The sequence below is a fragment of the Phalacrocorax aristotelis genome, chromosome 13 (assembly GCF_949628215.1).
Source record: "Phalacrocorax aristotelis chromosome 13, bGulAri2.1, whole genome shotgun sequence".
Classification (NCBI taxonomy): domain Eukaryota; kingdom Metazoa; phylum Chordata; class Aves; order Suliformes; family Phalacrocoracidae; genus Phalacrocorax; species Phalacrocorax aristotelis.
In genome coordinates, this window is record NC_134288.1 from 17,194,219 (window position 1) to 17,215,273 (window position 21,055).

Sequence of the window (21,055 nt, forward strand, 5' to 3'; positions counted from 1 at the left end):
CAACATGCATTAAGTTATTGGTTATAGCTGCACTCCCTCATTTTACCCTCACTTGAAAAGTTAGTGCTTCAGATAAAGACTGTGAAATTTGATCACTGGAACTAAAATGGATGGCTTAGCTGCCTAATCTCCTCCATCCCATTATCATCAGCTCCCAATCCCCTCCCCACACCATCTTCAAAATTGGGAAACAGCCCCAGACTTATGGGAATATTCTGCTGAGTTAAAGTAAACAATTCGCCGAGGCTGTGTGGCCTCAACCGCTAGCCACAGGCGGAGCTGGTGATGAGACCCACAGAGGGAAAAATGAACTTTTGGAGAGATTATAGCACGTTTGCCTGTCGGAGCAGCTTGTAGAAGTTGATAACTGATTGTGTTGATAGTAATAGTATCTGAAAATATCTGATAATACATTACTAACTTGTATAATCTGTCTTTATTCCAGCAAATTACCTCTGAAGACTAAATCCCCACAGACGAGGTATGCTGTTTACACGAAGAAGTTCAGCTCATGCCAGGAGAATTAGGTGTCTCTCATCAACGCGGTGCTCCCATCAGCGCAGCGTACAGGCAGGGGAAGAAGACGTGCTTAAAGCAGCCCTTTAAATAAACTCCGGCAGCGGGAGCCCGGTTTTGTTTGGTTTCCCCCCAAAAGAGACTGTTTCTCCATAAGTGCAACTTAAGTTCATTTTCCTGCACGATGTGGCGGGATCGGTTGTTGCTCCCTTCGCTGTGGATGCACAGGGAAGCCAAAACTGAAGTGAGGATCCCAGCTGTGTTTCCTTTGTGCTGGGGGTCTGAACTTCACTGGAGGGGACCGTGTGCTGGCTCCCATAGCCTCGTCCGCCCGTGCTTCTGTCAAAGCACACGCTTCCCAGCTTTGCTAAACGCACACAGGCTTGCTATCTTGTCAGCGCCTGTGTTTCATTAATGGCAGTTCCTTTAGCAGAATCACTGAGCAAGAAGAGAAAATAATAAGATTACTACAGACGTCGCATGTCCCTTTTACGTCCATCGACCTTACTGAGCTTTACAAAGGGGGAAATCTGGTATCTGCATTTTCTTGGTAGCAATTGTAAAATACGGCTAAAATCCTGGTGCAATGTGAGGTGTTTATTCCACACTGCAGGAGCACGTAGGCGCTCTCATCACATCCCAGATTTCAACTGTATGAGGTGCCGGAAATAATTCTAGCAAAAAAAGGTGCTTCCTTTTCCAAATTGCTACAATCTCTGTGTGAGAAAGGATAACAAAGTGGGACAGAAAGCAGATGGATTGGGTTCATAGTCTGAACCTCTGGAAGTTTCAGCGATATATGTTTATTATTAGGTTTTAACTGAACACCTTATTGGGCAGGTTGATAAAGGAGCCGTTTCGACATTCGATACGAACACATTTCAAAAAGGTATGAGCTGCTGCTAATTAAGCCAGTTGTGATTATCTGCACTCTTCCACAGGAATGCCTTTTGCCAGGTTGCCACCGGTCTGTCAGATCTGGGCTCCTGCTTCTGGCTGGGAGCAGCGCCTGTGCTCTGGGCAGCAGTGAAGATCTCCCAGGTGAAGTGTAACGTTGTACCTGGGCCTGGGGACTTGGCTTTAGTCTTCACAACGTGGCGTACGGATTACCGTGACAGTAAGTAAATGGTTTATTTTAATCTATAATTATTCTACATTATATATTTCTTCTATTTAATTTCAAATCCAATGTCCTCTGTCCAAAATGAGAGGTACTGCCAGCCCTGCACTCCCCATCCCCCTTACACAACCAAGGGCATATTTAAAACTTAAGGGCAAATGTTCCATAAAACACTGCCCAACCCTTTGCAAATTCCCTGCATAACTCTCACATGCATCCTCTAACTTTAGTCCATCCCTGCTCCAAAGTTGTAATTTGCCCTCCAGTCCTTTTTTTTTTTCTCTCTCTCTCTCTCTCTTTTTTTACAATCTTTGAGATGGCAATTAGCTCAGGAGATGCACTTAGAGCTTTGCTTCAATTACAGATCCCTCTGTCTCAAGCTATATGCTCTGCTGTTTTATGCTAATTTGAACGTCCTTTTGCATGAAACATCAGTCTGAATTCTCTAATTGTTCCCTCCTTATCTGAGATTTGTCTCATGCTTTCCACCCCTGGGTGTGGTGATCTACATCCCACATAGTCCCAAAGGCTAACTCTTTTGCCTGGGCCGAGGTTTTGTTAAAGAAAATCCCTTGAGGCAGAATCGCTAAAGCTAAAGAAAAAATAGCAGTATTAGCGCTGACCATTAATACAGTCTTTTTCTCTCCATAGATCTCACAAAGCTTCACAAAGAGGAGTAAATGTCGTCATCTGCATTTTACAGGTACATAAAGTGAGGCAAGGAGCAGAAAGTTCCATCTGGCAGATCTGGACAAAGGCAGATCTGGACAAAGGCAGATCTGATACGGAGCCGCGGAGGGTTGGAGTGTTTGGTGGGTTTGAGGACATTATGCCCCATTTCTCCTTAAATGATGATACAAAAGGGTGATACAGCTGAGCTAGGAGGGTTATCATGGTTTTCCTTTCTCCTTGTCCATCTCCTTCAGTGTCTGTGGATTTTGTCTGAAATACCTGCAGGTGATTACCTGAAGTAAATGCTACTCCTGCTGTGAACCCTCTGTCTTCACTTTAACTCTATCAGCACTTCCCACCCCAGCCTCCAAAGATATTCCTTCTTTCTTTCCCTGAAAACACTTTGGGGAGGGACAGGCTTAAGTAGTGTGTTGGGGGTGAAATATTAGGTTGAGGTACCAGATATTGGGGTACCAAATGCTCTAGAGCAGTCACTGGAAGAAGCAGCACGAGATGCCCTTGAGAGTTTCACGGAAGCCAAGAGTGCCTGTCTCCACGCCAGCAGTCCTGGCTGAAAAACGGCGCTGGACTTAATGGCTGCAGAGGCACAGAATTGTATATGACACTTTCATTCTTGGTCTTACTCCTCACACCCCGAATTTCTACTGCTGTATATTAAGCATCCCCCTTGTGAAGTTAAAGTAGCTCATAAAAGTGTTAAGTAAGAAGTCAAAACTTACATGGGAACTGTTACATTTTCTCTGTGTGGCCATAATGAGGTTATTTATGGTACATGTAGGAAAGATTAAAGGTTTTCATAATAAAGGAAAGCAAGAGCTCAAGAATTGGGTGCCTCCTAACAGCACTGACTCTCAAGATGGGATAAATCACCCAAGCAACCATTAAAACTTCAAGAAGATTGCTTGTAAACCTCCAAGCAATGCCAATAAAGCATATTCCTTGCCATATAGCAGTCCATATGGTGGAGCTCAGCAGTTTTTCAAAACCAAGGGCTATTCACAATTTAACCCCACTGTCTTTTTCCTTAGAGGGCATAGTGCCAATGAACCACTATCAGATCAATGCAATCTTTAAATGTGGGAGGGTGGGGAACATGGAGAAGTTAACCCACCAGGCAGCGAGCTTCTCAAGAGCATGGCAGCGGGTTGGATGCCTGTGCCTAGGAACCCGGCGCCATTTCTCATCTTGCTGCTTCTTGGGGGTCTCCCATCATAACATGATGTTAGAGACAAGTTTTTATGGGCTCTCAGGAAGTTAGGAAAATATTCCAAGGCCCCTCAAGGTTCTGGTTCATTTGCGTTTTAAAAAGTCAAGTCTGCCCGTTCCTTCCACTCTGAAAGGCCAAAGTAGTGAAAACTGCAATAAATCACAACATGAGCTTGCGTGTGGCTTAAGATCAGCAACTGTATGGGACAAAGCCAGAAACCCCTCCTCGAGTTTTACACCAGAGAAAAGCCCCAAACCAAAGATATTCTTTTCTTCTTTTTTTTTTTTTCCTTTCTTTTTTTCCAGTTCTTTTTTGGGAAGATCAAACCTCGGCGCAGAGATGTGACCCTGCTGGCTCGGGCTGTACAGAGGTAAGCCCTGAGGAAAGAGGTGTAGGAGTTCATATGGGCCAGCACTGGCCCAAGACTGATTCCCAGAAATGGATCATGTCTGGGCCAAGTTCTGCAGCTTTACCCAGCGGATTTCTCTTTGGTTTCATTTCTTTTTCAATCCTTGCTGAAGAGAAGTTACCCAGTCTGATCTTCGTGTTAATTCTTAAGCTTGATTTAAGACAGTAGAGCAAATTTATGGAGAGTCCTAACTCTGCAGACTGCAGGCTCCCCGTGGTGACGCTCAGTGAGCTTCTGGGTAATTCTGGTAACGGGCTCATTTCCCACAACAACAGCTTGATTCTCACTGGGGGATTTCTAGTGTTATGACATAATAAATAACAAATATTATAATAGAGAAAAAGAAAACCTACCACTATTCAAATAAAATAGGTTTAAGAAAATGTTCAGCTTTCAGAAAACACATTTTTTTCCAGCCAGTATTATAAGAAGGGATATATCTGAGAGGGAAAGGAAGTAAGTCTAAATCTCTTATAAACACATTAACACTGGTCACTTGGGTAAATCGATCAGACTAGTACATCAGCTGATATAAATTGTCACTCTATTAGTTTTCATAGAGTTATTCTAAAGCTGTGCTGGAGTAATTGTCTTATTCACTTGAAATTAGTGGACATCTTTGTCCGACGACTGTGGTGCATACGCGGACTGGGATTTAGCCATAAAGGGAGATGGGTTGGACACTTTCAGGAGTCGGCTGGACAGGGTGCTGGGCCGTCTTGTCTAGACTGCGCTCTTCCTAGAGAGGCTGGACTAGATGGTCCCTGAGGTCCCTCCCCACCTGGGACTCTGTGATTCTGTGAAACGAGACCGTCACGGTCTCCAATGCAATCTTCAGGTATCTTTGTGGTAAAATCAAGGAAAGCTCCAGGTGTTTAACACCTCTGAAAACTAGATGCTGACACCATAGGCTGTTCAGGCCAGAATCTTGCACCTTCTTGGGGAGGAAAATAAAGAAATAGCGGTGCCAAAACTCTTAGGCCTCAGCACATCTCTCGCCGACAGGCGGCTTGGGTACCAGCACTGGCGCGCAGACGCTGGCGTTTATCTGACCCCGCGATGCTGAAGGCGGTGGAGGGGCACCTGGGAATGAGCCCCCCAAGCAGTACGAGGTGAGCAGGAGCAGCGGGGTAGCGAGGCAGGAGGCTGGCGAGAGCAGCAGCCGTGAAACTCCAGCACCACTATTGCTTGCGCTAATCTAGGAAATTCTAGTCCAGCACTTAGCATATAAATGGGGAGAGAGTTTCCTGTCTGGGGACGCCAAATTGCGTTTCATGCATAGCCAAAGTGTATTTTCTTTGTCTGTGGGAAGGTCAAAAGCACTACAGAGTCAGACCTACAGTCAGACCAAAGCAGGGGCAGTGAATTGGGAATTAATATTAACAAATGGTGGCAAATGTGATGCAAGTCCCCTGAACTCTCATTCCTATTTATTTGTGCTCCCCCACTCTTCAGAAATGTGTATGTTGCCAGCACAGTGTCTGTATCTGATTTTTTTTAAGTGCCCTTCTGAATGAACCATCTTATTTGCAGAGCAGAATCATTCAGCAACCCACCCAGAAATGCCCACGAGATTTGAAGTTAGCCTGGAAATCTTTCAAAGGACACCAAAGATAACGGCACTGGGTCTTCTATTGCATTTCCATTTTATGGCATCTTTTTATATTCTGTAGTAGGCTTTTCTGAATAAAAATGAGACAGCCTCTTAAGAGGCCTTTTTATTATTTGCATTTGGCAAAAACAGCCTTAATGAGCTGTTAAGAGTCATTCCCCAGTCCTATTGTTGGCGATGCATGGGAGCCTGTAAAGTGTTGAAAAGGCAAAAGACAATTTATGATCCCTGATGCTATCCCTTCCTGAGACGATTCTTCAGAAAGGAAGATATCTGGGGAGTAGGAAGTCCCATTATTTAAATGCCTGAGTAACTTTTACTGGAGTCATAACTGTGGAATTCGCTATTTTCATTTCAGAACTGTTTACACTCTCAGTGTTCCCCTTAAAAGCAGCAATGTCATGCCTGTGCTGCACGCTCATTCCAATCTGCAGCACTAGAGAAGAGGAAGATGACTCAAGGAAAAATCCCCATTCATTCCCGGGATGAATAAATAGCACCAAATTCCAAGCAGACACTCATCAATTTACAAAACTCCTCTTTTTTTTTTTTCCCCAGCAGCGCTCACGCTGCATGTCTGGAGGCGCAGGGGTCCCTTTGTCGCATGAGCCTGGTCCACGCGGATCTGGGAAGCGTAAAGGGACTCAAATTTACCCACGTAGGGGACGAGAGGGTTTTTCAGCACAGTGGAGGAAAAAAAAAGAAACAGGGAGTTTCACAAGTTTCTGCAGCAGAGGGATGTGTGGTTCTTGGCTTTGTTTTCGCTTCGGAAATGGGCAGCAGCCAGCAAATGTCGGAGGTGTTTGTTAGTGACTGAGGGTGCTGAAGAGACAATCAAATATTTGTGACAAAGGCAAAGACCTTGGATGTTATCGTTGACACCCAGACGGCTCAAGAAAAGAGCAAATATTGCGTTCATTGTATTGTCTCTTACTGTAAATGACAAAATGACATTTTTGCCAGGCTCATGTGTATTGATCAGCTTCAGCCCTTAGTAACTTAAATACTGTAAATGGATGAGGGATAGGTTTGTCTGTCTGGCAGTAATTAAGTGAGTCTCTCACTGGCTGAACAAAGAGGTGACCCAATGAGGCCTCACACTAGTGCCATTTTTTTCCTATTTTGAGAGAACTATAATCACTTCTACTGAAAACAAGGAAGGCATTAAAATAGTGACAGATTTAAAACTCTCTTTAAGAAGTCAGCTTTTTGGGGGAGATACCCTCTTTTCATAAAACCAAACAGGATTCTTCATTTGACATTTCCGTCGCATGACTTGCTGAATAATCTCAGCACAAATCAGGTGTACAGCGAACATCCCACACAGTCACCCACCACCTGGAATCGAGGCACGATATTTAAGGGGAGGGGGAAAAGTAAATTAAATGGTTAATTAAAGCAGCCGGGGAAGCTTGATATAGTGACTGGCCAAAAAAAAGGCCCACAAATGGCTCCAAATGCTGTTGTGCTTCTGATAAGAAGCTCTGTGCCACGATCCATCTTGCCAGGATACCTGCCTGTCACCCCAAAGATGCTGAGTGGGCGCCAGTTATAAAGAGAGCAGAAGAACCCCAAAGCTGCTACTGAAGAGGGTTTGTGGCCACCCCCAAGCCCCCTAAGCTGACCAGGAGGTGCTCGTTCCCTGATTTTGGAGTGTGGCTCTGCACTCACTGGGACAATTACATAGGGATCCTGATGGGAACAGCCTCGGCGAGCGGGAGCCCCGCGGGGCGCGTCGTCGCGCCCCGGCACAGCACAGGGGGCCTCGTGCCTTCCCTTCCTTCGGTCCTTTGAGGGTGGGGGAAACCTCCAAGGGGGTTGGAGGGAGTAACCTCTGCTTTCGGGTACCACCAAATTAAGACCCAGGCAGTGAGGATTCAGCTTTTCATCTGGTTTCAAAGGGCGCGCCGTGTGCTTTATTTGGATTTAGATGTGTAATTTAAAAGCTGTTTTTTACTGAATAATCAAACTTGTCATTTGATTGCCTTCCTTCTATGGGTACATGTAACAGTCACTTATGTTCTACTGTAACAGAATAAAGCGTCCCAAAATAAACCAACTTGGTCTTACTCAAGGTGCTGGTGCAGGTACCGCTTTTTAGTCCCCCCCTCTCCTAGGAAGCACGATAAAGTCTCAGATCCTGCAGTGATTTTTTTTCCAGATCAAATTTCCATTGATTCTAGCCTGTGCCTGGTCTCTAATTTTTTCAGGTGCTATCATATTTTTCTGTTTGAGTTTGATTTTTGAACTCCCCTGGAACATCAGGGTCCGATTCTGACCTCGCCTCCTGAGATGAGTAGAGACACTTTAAGACTTGCTCCTTCTTCCGTTAATAGCAATATAACCGCCGAATAATTTTGTCTTCCATTGGGGAAATATTGCCTTGCTGCTTTGTTCGAGCCCAGTCCTTTGTCTGAAATGTAATCATCAGCAATTACCCATGTGCAGAGCGTTTTGTCACAGTTACTTACCGCTCACCAGCCGCACACAGCGAACGGAGCGACGCGGGGCCAGCCTCGCGCTGGCTGCGAGCAGCGTGGCGGCGACGCGAGGCAAACCCGCGACGGCTGGCTTCCCGGCTCCTCGCGTGGCTCCTGATTGTTTAAAAAAAAAATGTTCCATCCCTCTGTAATTGTATTTGCATAAAAACACAACACAATCGCCCGACGACCGCTCACCCTCACGCTGCGCGTGGAAGCAAAACAGCTTAATGCTGAGCCGAGCAGCCAATGGGTTGTTTTTTTTTCTGAAATCACCCATCTTTCACTTTCTTTTCTATGCTGTGACTTACCCAAGTGACTTACAGTGCAGCTGGGTTATGCGGTAAAGTGAGTAATTCGTAGCTGTTAAAAGAAAAGGATTATTCTTCTGCTAACTCGGGGAACAAAGCTTCCCAATAAATGCCGCGCTCTGCCGTGCACCGAGCGCTTTTGTCCGGTTCCTGGCACAAACCGTACCGCTCCCGAGCGCGCGTCCCCAGCAGTATTCTTTAATGCTTAACTCAGTGACCTCACAAAAATAATTGGTGGGAAGCAAATTTACTTAGCCCTCCGCCTTTATTTGCAGACTGAATGGCTCGGAGAATTGTGCATATTGTTTATGGAAATGAAGAGGGAGAGAAGGGAACGGAAGGTTGCTCTCCAGATAAAGATGGGCCCGTGCACAGAAGAAACAGAGGGGCTTAGCGTGGTCTCCCCGCCCGCATTATAGCCGCTAAGGGAAGGTGCTGATCGACTAATACAACTGCAAATCAGCTCAGGGACTGTGAAAATCCACTCCAGCTGCTGCGATTTAAAACAGTTACCATTTTTTATGTTACTCTTAAGTTAAAATTTCAGGTTTAACTGTGAGCTTTGACTCATAATTATCCCCCAGATGTGAATAGTTATGATTTATGAGCGGGTTTCGGTCGATTTACAAGCGAAGGAATAAGCCCGCTCCTCACGTCTCTGTACAAACCTGTATAAAAAGCCCTATTTGAAACTTTGGGGATTTTCAGTGTAAAACGGGCTCCAAACCCAGGCCCCTGCTCCCAGCTCTGCCTGCGTCCTGCGTGGTTAGCGCCGATGCAGTCGGCGACCCCTGGCAGCTCCTGCCACCCCGAGAGAGGAAGGCAGAGCAGGGGTTGGGAAGGGTGCTGAGGGCCCGATGAAAACACTGGTTATTCGTCTGCCTATATATTTATATGTATATACATGGAAATCTTCCCCGTGCAAAAAAAAACCAAACCCACCCAATCCTGTAGTTTCCAACCCGGCGATAGATGCAACCGCGTAGTTTCGCCTGCCGTGCCTGTGCTAGAGCCCTGCCACAGAAGCAGCTACCAAACAGCTTGCAGAGATTAGCGGACGAGAACTAAGCTATTCTTTTCAGAGGGCGTTATTAGCATATTTTTCATCAATACTATACTTAACAGCTACTACATAGCAGGAAGTGGTATTTAACCTCTTGTTACAAGGTAACGAGATTACTTTGTATGGTTATGTTACATTCCATTCATAAAGGCCCTCCTGTGCCCAGTTAATGAGATTCACTGTTTGGCAGTGTTAAGTGGAAGAAAATGCATCAAAATGTATTTGGAATATTGACATTTTAAGCTTGCTTTGGTTCGGTCTGTCTGTCTCTAAGGCTGTAGCAGAGCTGCAGAAAGCCTGATGGCGAGAGTTAAAGGGCATTCCTTAGAGCGTGCTGCCGGGTTCTGAGGAGGAATATTAGGGTTTCACCACTTAAATGCCCAAGATTTAAAGGAAAGCTGATTCGCAAAGTCAGAGTTACCCAAGATAGATGAACATCACCTGCTTTTTCTGAGGCAAAACCAGGTGAAACTATTTTTCCTTGATTTGGCTATAAAACTCTGAGCTAGAGGGGACTCCCTTGCCATAAGGCTTCTGGTTTTCAGTCAGTTCAGGCCTGGTTTGGAAAAGGAGAGGAATATTTTGCGAAAATTGATCTGAATTTAGAGTTTGGAATAGAGCCATAAAGCAGGTGAGTCTTGTGGGATGTTGTGTTTCTGTTTTGAACAACTTCCATGGTCCTAATTTGTCTTCCCCCCCAAGTTTTTCTAGGTAGCGAGAGAGGTGCCAGGAGTGCTCTTTGTTATGTGAAAGATCCACCGTTAATTAACAAAAGATAATATGAGAGAAAAAATAGCCTTGCAGTCGGTGCAGCTAGCCTGGCAGAGGGTGACAGCAGCATCTCCCTCTTGTAGCAGCTGTTCTGTGCCTCTACAAAAAAAATCTTGAAAAATAGTTAACCAAGCCTGCTTTTCCGTTTTCTGTAAAAACATGGGTTTACCTCTGTGGAAAAGGAAAAAACAAAAAGAAAAACCTTAGTGAAACTCAGCTATTGAGCTTAACAATGGCACTCCTTCGCTGTTTGTGCAGTGAGCTGGCCTGGCTGCACAGGCAGCAGCTTCTGTGCAGCAGCACAAGCGACCCATCACACCTCGTTGTGGTTTGTTTTGGCTTTTTCTTTTGCCTTCACCCACCTTCCTAAGACTCATCAGCACAGCCCTTTTGCTCGGTATTATTTTTTTTTTTAAGCCAAAGAAAAACCGGCAAGTGAGCAGGGAAAATGTTTTCGTGCCCAAGATTAAAAACAAATCAGGTAAAAATTGTGCTGGGATTTTTTCTTTTCCAGTGTGAAAACTTGAAAAAATGGATTTAAGTTTTATTGAACTGCCTTTTAAAAATCTTCTGGAAGTGCTAATGTGCCATCCTGGATTTTACAGGGTGCCTGGTGAGGTGGGGGAGTGAGATGAGCCAAAATCCTGGGGACAGCCAGAGAATGAAGCGCGCTGTACGTTGCAGGAGCGCGTTGATGTGGGTTAAGTCCCCAAGCGAAATCACACGCTCCAGGAGGAGGGGACGGGTAGCGATCCGGCTGCGCCCCTGAGTCTCCCCTTGCTTCTCCAGGACTGGGCTGGTGTTTGGGGGTGCCGAGGCGTTATCCGTGTCCCTGCTCCTCCCAGGCAGCCCCACCCGAGGGGCCGGGCCCCTCCTGTACGCGCTCCTCATCCTTTCCAGCGCGAAGGCAGCTTTCCCCGACATCGGTAGCGGTTTTCTGGGCTGCCAGACGGACGCCCTGGAGCTGTGCGAGGGAAGCGTGGCCGGCTGAGCCGCGGCATCCCGCCAGCCTGGCCGGCCAGCGGGGACCCCAGCACCGCCAGCGCAGCGGGACGAGCCTCCTGCTTGTGCCTCGCACGCCGCTACTGCGGGCAGAGGTCTTGCAGCAAGCCAGCTTTCATCCCAGCACCCCAGCCTGGCCTCTTCCACCCTCCCTGCCCCGGGCCAGCGCCGCGGGTGGGTGCGAAGGCCACCTCCCCATGAGGTGGGTGCCCTGAGCCCTCCAGGATTTCACCCTCCAGACCTCGCAGCGGGCAAGCAGTGCAGCACACCTCAGCTTTGCCGCTGCTGCTGCTTCAGATAAATTCTTTAAAACATCTTGTTTGTGTGTTTCCAGGCTACAAAGTTAATTTAAAGGGACACTGCCAAGGTTAGCGAGCTCAGAATTTGATTTGACTGGTGGTACGTGTTTCCTAATAACTGTTTGAAAAGTCTGCATGGTTCTACATCTCTTCCCCCCCCTGCCAAGACAAAGATATTTCTTCAGGGAAAATATATCAAAGCTGCAGGTCTGACTTCATGGGCAATCCCGCTCAATCTGCCTAGTGTTCATACATAATAGAGGAAAAGCAAATTAGAGTGAAAGCAAGCTTCCTTTTCAAGCTTTCCAAAGGAATGGGTTTATTTAAAAAAAAAAAGAGAGAGAGAAGCTGAACCAAGAGGAGGATTTTATAAATGGTGTACAGCTCTTTATGCAAAACTCTTTGAAATTTAAAAACCAAACAAACATAGCAAGTATTTGTCAGTGGATTATGGGGCGCTTATTGACTCCTACCGCGGTTCCCACACTTCCCAGGGTCACACTTAAATAGTCTCCCCTCACATCTGCTCCAGATATAACTGACAAATCCTGGCATCCAGACTTTTTCACTGTAATTACTGTGTGCTGGACTCATCAGTTAATCAATCAATAACCTGTAAGATGCGTCTCCTCCTATTTCTATGTGCGGAATCTTCCATTTCCCGCCCCGTTACTGTGACCTTGCTCAATGGAACAGAACATGGTGAAGATTTTGGGTTCTTTGTTTCTAGGGGTTTTTTTCCAGAATAAAATGAGGACACCTGGCTTGTTTCAGGGGTAGCCAAGCCTTTTACTTGTTTATGTTCTTAAGTTATAGAGAGAAATTGGGTAAATATGAACCCTGAAACTTGCTCCCAATTCCAACAGGACTGTGCTTGTTGTTTTGCAAATATCCCCAGGAAAGCAAAGGAAGCTGTAATGCGGGCACTCAGAGAAATCTCTGCAACGCTAGGGTCGCCACCAAGAGCTGAATGAGTAACTGAGGCGGCTGGAGCCCTCGGCATCCGAACAGCAAACTCCTACAGCCCCTCTGCAAGCGCGCCAGAACTGGTCACCTTCTCGCACGGGTGAGAGAGAGACCAGTTATTTATTTTAAGATGCTGTGGAGTATGGATATCGCTAACAAATTAAACGCCTTGCAGTACTTCATGTAAAGCGCATAGTGCTCCAGAAATAACCTCCCAAGCTCCATCATATTGCTCACATCTTTCCAGGCAACCTTTATTGCTGAAAAGTGCCACTTGCGTTGCGCTGCCGGTCAGGTTGGCGAGCGTCTTTTGTGCGCTGGTTATCAAACGCGGACCCACAGTCTCTTATATTGAGATAAAATATTTCACCTCTGCACATACAGTACTCCGGAGCTGTTAGGAAGACTGTGAGTGAAAACTGTGGAATGAACGTGAATTTAGCTGAAACATTCCATTTCAACTAACTAGTTATTTTTCCACTTTCAGGGATAATCAAATCAGATTTGATTGTAGTTTTTTCCTCTCTCTTTTCTGTACATTTTTTGGGGTTTTGTCCTTACTCAACCTTCCACCAGCACAATAGGGAATGAGATCAAACAAAACACCCCAACTTTTTTTTTCCTTTAAAGAAAGATTATTATTCAAATAACTTCTGGAAAAGCAGCTTCAAACTGAATTTCTTCATTTTGCTTTAGAGGCATCACCTATTTACTCATTACTTTGAATTACAGCCAAATCCCATGGATTTATTTCCACAAATGAAAGAAAGTGGAGCACTCAGGCTGAATTTCTACACCTTTCTTACAGCTGCTGCTGGACGTCTGTCTGCACCTCCAGTCCCTGCAGGTGAGAGCTCGCCCCAGCAGTGCTGCCCACGCTGGTTCTCTTTGTGTAGGTGTGTGTGGGAGCCGTGCTGGAGCCCAATCCTGGCCGTCCCAACCCCAGCCGTCTCGTCCTTCCCAACCCTGGTCATCCCGTCCATCCCAGCCGTCCTGGCCACCCTGGCCACCCCACACCCTCCCGGCCATCCCAACCCCGTCTATCCTGACCCCGGCCATCCCAACCCCGTCTATCCTGACCCCGGCCATCCCAACCCCGTCCATCCCGACCCCGGCCGTCCCAGCCCTCCCGTCCATCCCGACCCCGGCCGTCCCAGCCCTCCCGTCCATCCCGACCCCGGCCGTCCCAGCCCTCCCGTCCATCCCGACCCCGGCCGTCCCAGCCCTCCCGTCCATCCCGACCCCGGCCATCCCAGTTGTCCCGTCCATCCCGACCCGGTCCATCCCGACCCCATCCATCCCATCCATCCTGGCCATCCCAGCCCCGGGAGCTGTCCAGCAGGGGCCGAGGCACCTCCCAGCACAGCCAGGGATACCCCAAAAGCCAGCAAAACGCTGCTTTGCTGTTTTACATCAGGCAACAACCTGGGGATTGTTTGTTCTCATCTCCTGTAAATTTTAGAGAGTTGCCTCAAGCCCCCGAAGCACGAAGCTGCGTAAGGGAAAGGATGTGTGGTGAGTCACTCGCTGCTTTCTGAGCATAAGCACGCACGTACGGTTACAGCCTCGGCGCTTGTGCTGACCAAGCAGCCCACGACGCCCCTGCCTCAGCTGCGGGGCGGATGCCTCCCGCGCCTTAAACTGTCCCTGAAAAGGAAGGGTCCGTCTGCGCAGGCACCGCGCGAAATACGGTTCTGTTCGCTCTTCTGTAAAACTCTGCGTAATTATATTATAGGTTTTTAAAGGCTCTGTTGTATCCCACGTGTTAAATGACTACCTGAAGAAACTACCTCGATCTCTTTCTGCAGGCTCTTCTCAAGTACCTTTCCCCCCCCCCCACAGAAGCTGTGCGAGGTTTTGGGACCCTTTCCATCTCGCCTCCCGCCGGTAAGCTTAAGACCAAAATGCAACAGGTCTGCGCCCCTGATTGTGTAAAAAGATAAGGGATAGCTATATATGAGGGATCAATTATTTGGCTGTAATTCAGCAAAGTACGGAGTCATGCACCAAAATCTAAATCTACACGTTCTCTTGGGATTACTTATACGCCTAAACTTGGGCGCAGGCATAAGCAGTTTGTTGAATCAGGGCCTAAAATGGCACGCTACTGCTCAGTATAAATTATGCTTTAAAGCTCATTCTAGAGCACCGTGGTAAAATAAATCTTTATCTTAGCTCCTTAGTACTAATGAAAAACAATATTATCGGTCCTTTTCCTATAGCGGTTCACTTAAAGAGGAATGTTGTACAATTACAGCAAATGGCTAACCATGCTGCTTGATCAACCTGATAATTAATACGAATAGAGAAAAAGCCCTGTATTTCGGAGTGCTGATCAGGCAGCAAAAGCACTCCAAACATCTGAAGAAAAAACGGTTTGTTAATTGCTGTCTAGACAGTTTATTGCTGCAATAAGATCAAAACACAGAATACTGAGGTTTGTGGTATGAATCATGCAGACTAAACAATTGTTTTATTGCATTTACAGAGCACTTGATTTATAACGCAGTCAGCTTGGTAATAAAATTCCTCCATTGTATATCCTGAATAATTTCACCTCTTTTCGCATCTCTCTCTTTTAATTCTATATCAAGATGTTTTAAAAACGTCCGACTGGAGGGGGGATTACTGTCCTGTATATATAAAGTTACTTATCTCGGGTCTCCGTTGTATCACCGCTAAGCATACACAGCGTTCAGCTGCGCCTCCATCAGCTGATGGTATTGTGGATACACCGAAGAGCAGATTTATTGGGCTGCCGTCTGCAGTGGGTGCACCAGAGGAAGCCAGGCTGTCCCCTTGCAGGAGGTTTCATTGCACTTCACATTCAGCCAAAAGGGATCAATCAGGCAAGTGAGGTTTTTTTTTTTTTCTTTTACTGAACTTTGTTACTCTACAAAACTTTTATTTTTTTTTACTGAGAAGAAAGATGCATCTGTCCCCTTCCGTGGGTATTTCTGAGGTTTGAGGGGTTTTTTTCCGGGAACCAAGAGACTTTCGGGATGATGGAAATTCCTCTTGTCTTTGAGCGCTGAGCAGGGCCAAGGCAGCAGTTCCATTAAATCAGAGTCTGTGCCAAGTGCCAACTTTCCCTGGGAGCATAAAGTGATGTTGCCTGTGTCTTTGTATCAGGCAACTTTGTATTTTCATTCCCTAGTTTTGACCAATTCTGATCATCTCAATATCCACGGAGGGCAAAGAAATAATAAACCAGATCATAACTGTGGAGCAAAATCAAACCAGAGACTTAAAGCCTGAGAATCCTAACTTCACAAGTTACAGACTGCAGTCCCGGCCCCGTTCAGTACCACGGAAATGTTGCCACTGACTTCTTCGGGTCACTGTTGCGCCCACAAATTTAGTGAACTCTTTTCTGATAAATCTGACAGTGCTGGGGTAAAGCAGGGTGATAATTCTCACTTTATAAACATGTGTTTATGTAAGATTTTGAAGTAAAAGTTGTTTGGGTAAGTTTAGGTAAGTATCTTTGACTCAGTATTGGGGGAAAGCTATCCTTCTGCAGAGTAATCCCCCAGTTACGAAGATTTGTGCTGTCTCATTGTAATATCTTAACATGAATACCACCGCTGTAGTCGTATTTCAAGTTAAGCTCTTTACAAAGGCGGGTTTACCAGGCCTGACTGGTGAAATACGCCTGAAGTGGAGGTATGTCTGCATATATCCACACTTGGCATCACCAGTAAAAGCCGATATCCCTGATGGTCAAATGAAATTCTTCTCCAAACAGCACTAGGTCTGTAACAGGACTGTTCTACCCACAGAGCTGCGGTGTGGACTCGTCATTATCCCCTGGTACAAACTGTGCTCCAGGGAAATGACAGAAAATACTCCGGTACAAATTTTTACTCCCGCTGCCCACCTTCATGGCGTGTGGAAATCAGTCCTGGCTCCCCAAAACCTCCAAGTATCGCATTGGCTCTCTGCTTTGTAATTCTTCTTGCAGCTCTGCAGGAGGACCGGAGCGGCTCCGTCTCAGGCTGCATCTGGACCTGCAGCTTCTGCCCAGGGCACAACTGACCTTCCTGGATGGCCGTAGCTCATGAAAAGCCCAATTTGCAGGGAGACGTGGTCCCTGAGAAGTGCAGAGGAAGAGCAGTGAAGCCAACATGAGCAAAGGTAGGGCTGGATACCAGCCAGGACGGTGTCTCGTGTCTGATCCGACAGGCTTTGTGTTCCTGGAAAGCAGGAATCTCCAGGGCACGCTCAGGTGAGGAGCCTGTTGATGGCTGGAGCTTCAGCTGATGCACTTTCCAAAGAGACAAGCAGGTTCTTGGAGACCCGGATAAACTCAGAGGCACAACCCAGTGAAGAAGGAAAAGACATTCAGGTAGGTACTATGTTCCCCAGAATACCACCTCCACAGTCCTCTAGTCTTCCTTCTCTAAATGACAGAGAAACAAATACAAGCAGAGAACAAGAAAGTGCCTTTTAAAATAGCTGGCTTATTTAAAAAGTAAGTAGTGGCAGTCTGAGACAAAAGCAAATACTAAAAGCCACCATGATAGGGTGGACAGGGTAAGACAGGCAAACGGGCTTCTAGCAGCATAAATCGATGCCTTGTGAACTGAGAGACGCTTAAAAGAACACCTGAGATGTAAACAGAATTCAGCAATCTTGCAAGCAATTCAGGAACTGATCGTTTAGACTGAGGCTGTCATGAATAAAATTGTAAAGTAAATCTATAACATTGATGTCAATAATGCAGAACTATAGTTTTGCCGTTTTGAGAGTCCACATAAATTATTTGGTTACTTTCTATCAAAAGAGAGAATCTGTTGCTGCCTGGGAAGGTTTGGCGTTAAATCAGCTGGCGGAAGCTAAGTAAATGATTCCAGAAAGAGTGCCTTGTTTCCCTGCGGCCGTACACTGGTCCGCTCCACTCAAGTGACGGAGCTGCCAGAGCTCTGCGATACCGGCTCAGGCCGACTCCTCCCCTGGATCTGTAATGCTTCACGCGTTACACCGTCACTCACCAGCACATGGAGCAAAAGCCGTGGTGCCGTTCCTGCACGTGTTACCCACGATGCTCTGACGGCCGTCCCCTAGCGCAGAGGACCTCCCAGGCAGCTCTTACCCACCCACCCACCACGAATGCCCAAAATGCACAGCAAGAGCCAAGGTGTTCTTATGAAGAACTTTGAGAAACTGATGGGAATTTGGTTTGCCTGCTTTTCAGGCTAATTTTGGCTTACCGATCCCCATGGCCTCGAGTGTGGACCAGTGTCCTCCCGTCCAAAAGTGTCCCCAGCACAAAAGGGCAGAGGAATTTATGGTGAGGAAAGGTGGAGTGAGAGAAGGATTGTGTCTAGGGAAAGACACCAAAATGTTGTAGATGCTGTGAGCAACAAATGTAGGTGCTGCAAGGCGTTACGGACCAGCCACCCAGGGAGTTATAGCAGGACAGCCAGAGTGTGACAGCCGGTGCTCCTCCGGCAAAGCACCTTCTCTCCCATCGGTGCAAGGCAAGCTGTTCCGAGCACACGTACTCGGGGGCAGTCAGCCCTTCGTGCTTGCTTTTACACGGCTTTAAATGCCGTTAGAAGTATTTCTGTCGTTTATTGCTACTCAATAAAGTTTTATCTCGTGAAAGTCGTGATTTATTTACTCCATCTCGCAGAACAGACATGTGCGCTCTCCCACATCAGCACCCCTTTACCAGATTCATAAAATGTGTTAACAATTCATTTAAAATTCATATACAAGCCAAGTACAGCTCCTTCACAGAGCTGCGCCAAGCCATATAAAGCAGCACGCGCCCTGACATGTGGCACACTGTCAACGTATGCTCTTAAGGTCTCCCTCAGCTCTAAGTACTTCAGGGTGCTTTTGTAATTGCTCTCGTGCCCAGCCAGTCAAACAGCATCTTTCCCTTTCCCAGTTAGCACCGAGCTTTGGCTACTTTTCCTTCTCAGCTCCCAGGAAAACACAGACTGTGAGTATGGTTGGTTTAGAGAAGGACTGGTCAAGAGTTTATCTCCAGCCCTTCAGTTTATCAACTGCCTGTTTAACAGGGGGCTTTCACCTGCCCAGACAAGATGCAGCTTTTTGCTGGTCTCTGTGAGTTACGGAAGCAAAAAGGTAAGGTGAGAATCAAAACGAGGGTTTCTATCCCTGCACGCCCCTCTGGGAAAATCATCTTTGCCTGTAGCTCTTCCAACAGTCCTCCTTCTGAAAGGTGCAGTCATCGTGTGGCTTCAGTGACCTTTTACTAATGGCTGTGAAATCTCTCTGGTTATTCCCTTCCCCCGGTATATTCAGTTTTACTGCAGCATACCTGCTCACAGCACCGATATTTTCATTTTCCAGCACCAAAGGACCCTGGCTCTGGACCCGACCCAGGAACCCCTCGCCCCCAGGCTCCTCGCAGCAAGGTGCCCCACTTCCAACCTCGTCCAGGCAAAGGAGACTTATGGAAACACAACCTCTGACTTCATCATCCGCCGGTATCTCACGTTATTTGCGTGGTTTCCAACCCGACAAGACGTGAGGGATCTGCAATGTCCCTATGGTGTGCTTTTTCCATCTATTCTGATTTTAACAGGGCCATGCACCGGGAAAGACAGCCTGATGTTTGTGAGTTCCAGAGGGAAAACTGTTGGCAATTTTGTGGTGACCTAAACAGTAATGATACGATTTTGGGGTGTGGGCAGGACCCAAGTGTGTGCTTCAGGCCCTGACCATCCTTCAAAGGAGCACCCAGCTGGGCAGCTCTGCTCCATGTGAAGTGAGGAAGAGTCCTTGCTGCATTCCTCGCGGTGTTGCTACACACATTTGTGCAATATTTGGCTTATTTGTGCAACATAATTAATGAAACATGTCTCATTGGCACCAGCATCCCTAGGGACCCTAAAGCAAATGGGAGCCTTTGAAGCCTTAAAGGGTCTTAAAAGCAGAAAATATTTACCACAAGTTTATTAAACCAAGCTTTACTGGTAATAAATTAGCAGCTTGTAGACATGCCCTTTTCTTGAGGATCTGACATTAATCTTTTAGAAAAAATACAATAACGATTTACAGTTTTCATAGCACCTTTCAACCCTTCCATCCACAAGCTGCCGATGCGCTTCACTACCAGAACCTCTAAGCCTGGTAAGGGGTCCCTTCCTAAGGCAGGTCTTCCGCAGAAAACAGCAGCGCGTCGAGGGAACCCTGTCCACGGGCAATTCTCAGTCCATGAAAGGCGTCGAGCCTCACGCAGCGCTTCCAGGCACATGTGAGCAAATCCCCCGTAACACCACCGTGTTATTCTTTTCACAGCCACTGATCCACGACACTGGATGTATTTTAAAGACGTTGACCCAGAGTCTCAGCGAGAGGGCCGGGGGCGGCTGACGGGACCCTTCTGTCCCTACAGCTGCAGTTTAGGTTATGTGATCTCGCTGTGCTGTTTCAAAACCACAAAACACTTGGAGGGGTGGTGTTTACGGATTTGCACATCCCACACGCTGCACCATTGTATGGTAAATTATATTGGAGCCTCTCCTGAGCTCGTTAACAAAAGCCCATTGTTTGAGGGTGTTAGATATCCCACGTGCTCTGCCTGGGCGTTACACTTGTATCATGAGTTCACATGAGAACTGTTTGCTGGTATTTCTCTTTGGGCTTTTAATGGCATTTGTGCAGGTGCACAGCTTAAAACCGGGCTTCTTTCTCAGTCTGTGGAGCTGTTCCAAAATTCAGCTGGAGCAACAGCCGTTCCCAGCGCTGTTTTTAAGCAGTGATCTCAAAATTTTGTGTCGCATCACCTAGTATTACTCAGTTTTATTTATTAAGGGTCTGTTTAAGTACATTTCCATTAAGTAGGGTATATGGGTGAGAGAGAGCTTGTACAGGTCGGTGAGAGCTAAATCCAGTCCAAGGCAATTGCGCTTGAGGATGCGTGCAGGCACCAATACATTCATCTTTTCAGTGTAAATGATGTCTCAAGTTAATAAATAGTGAACTTTTATTGCAGGATCAAGCCGTATGTGCTGGGCAGGATATTCCTCGCTGTATTTGCCATAACCTGATAACTACTCAAAAGGTCTAAAAAGTGTGCAGCGAGCTGCGGCTCCGGTGTCCACGGCTCCATGGAAGACAGGGCTTGGTGACAGGCTTGGGGTGTTCTTGCCCCATTACGCTTCTCCCAGTTCCCATCCCGAGCTGGGTCTCCATCCTATGGTTTGTGTGTGTGTGTTTAAGCTGGATCAGTTCCCTGAACGGGATGGCAGACTGATTTCATAACTGGCTGGGCCAGCGCGGGAAGGACTGTGGTGCATGGAAGCAGCAACGTGGAGGGAGTCCTGGGTTGTTGGAAACCACAGTGGCCTCAAAACCCGCCGTAACATGAATCCGCAGCTAAGGTTAGTCATAGCCTGCGACGTGCAGCTGATGCCTGGCCCCGTGGGAGAATCGCTTCCCAGCAGCATTGTGCAAGGGGCTGATCCTCCGTCCTCCGAACTCCTGGAGGGCTGAAGCTTATTTGTACAACAAACAAGGCCCGGTTGGAGTTTACCATGCAGAATTGTCCCTCTCTAATATAACTCAGCTGTGTATGTATTTCATTGCAAAGAAAATACAGCTACGACTTCTGCTAGGTTCCTTCG

At 46.9% G+C, this 21,055-nt stretch overlaps 1 long non-coding RNA gene across 1 annotated transcript; it reads left to right on the top strand.

Moving 5' to 3' along the window:
* The first annotated feature begins 1,079 nt into the window (after positions 1-1,079).
* Positions 1,080-7,598, top strand: LOC142064089 (uncharacterized). The gene is made up of 4 exons (XR_012662990.1): positions 1,080-1,633; positions 2,288-2,339; positions 3,842-3,906; positions 6,119-7,598. It is a non-coding gene; the product is annotated as an uncharacterized LOC142064089 (long non-coding RNA).
* The last annotated feature ends 13,457 nt before the right edge of the window (positions 7,599-21,055 follow it).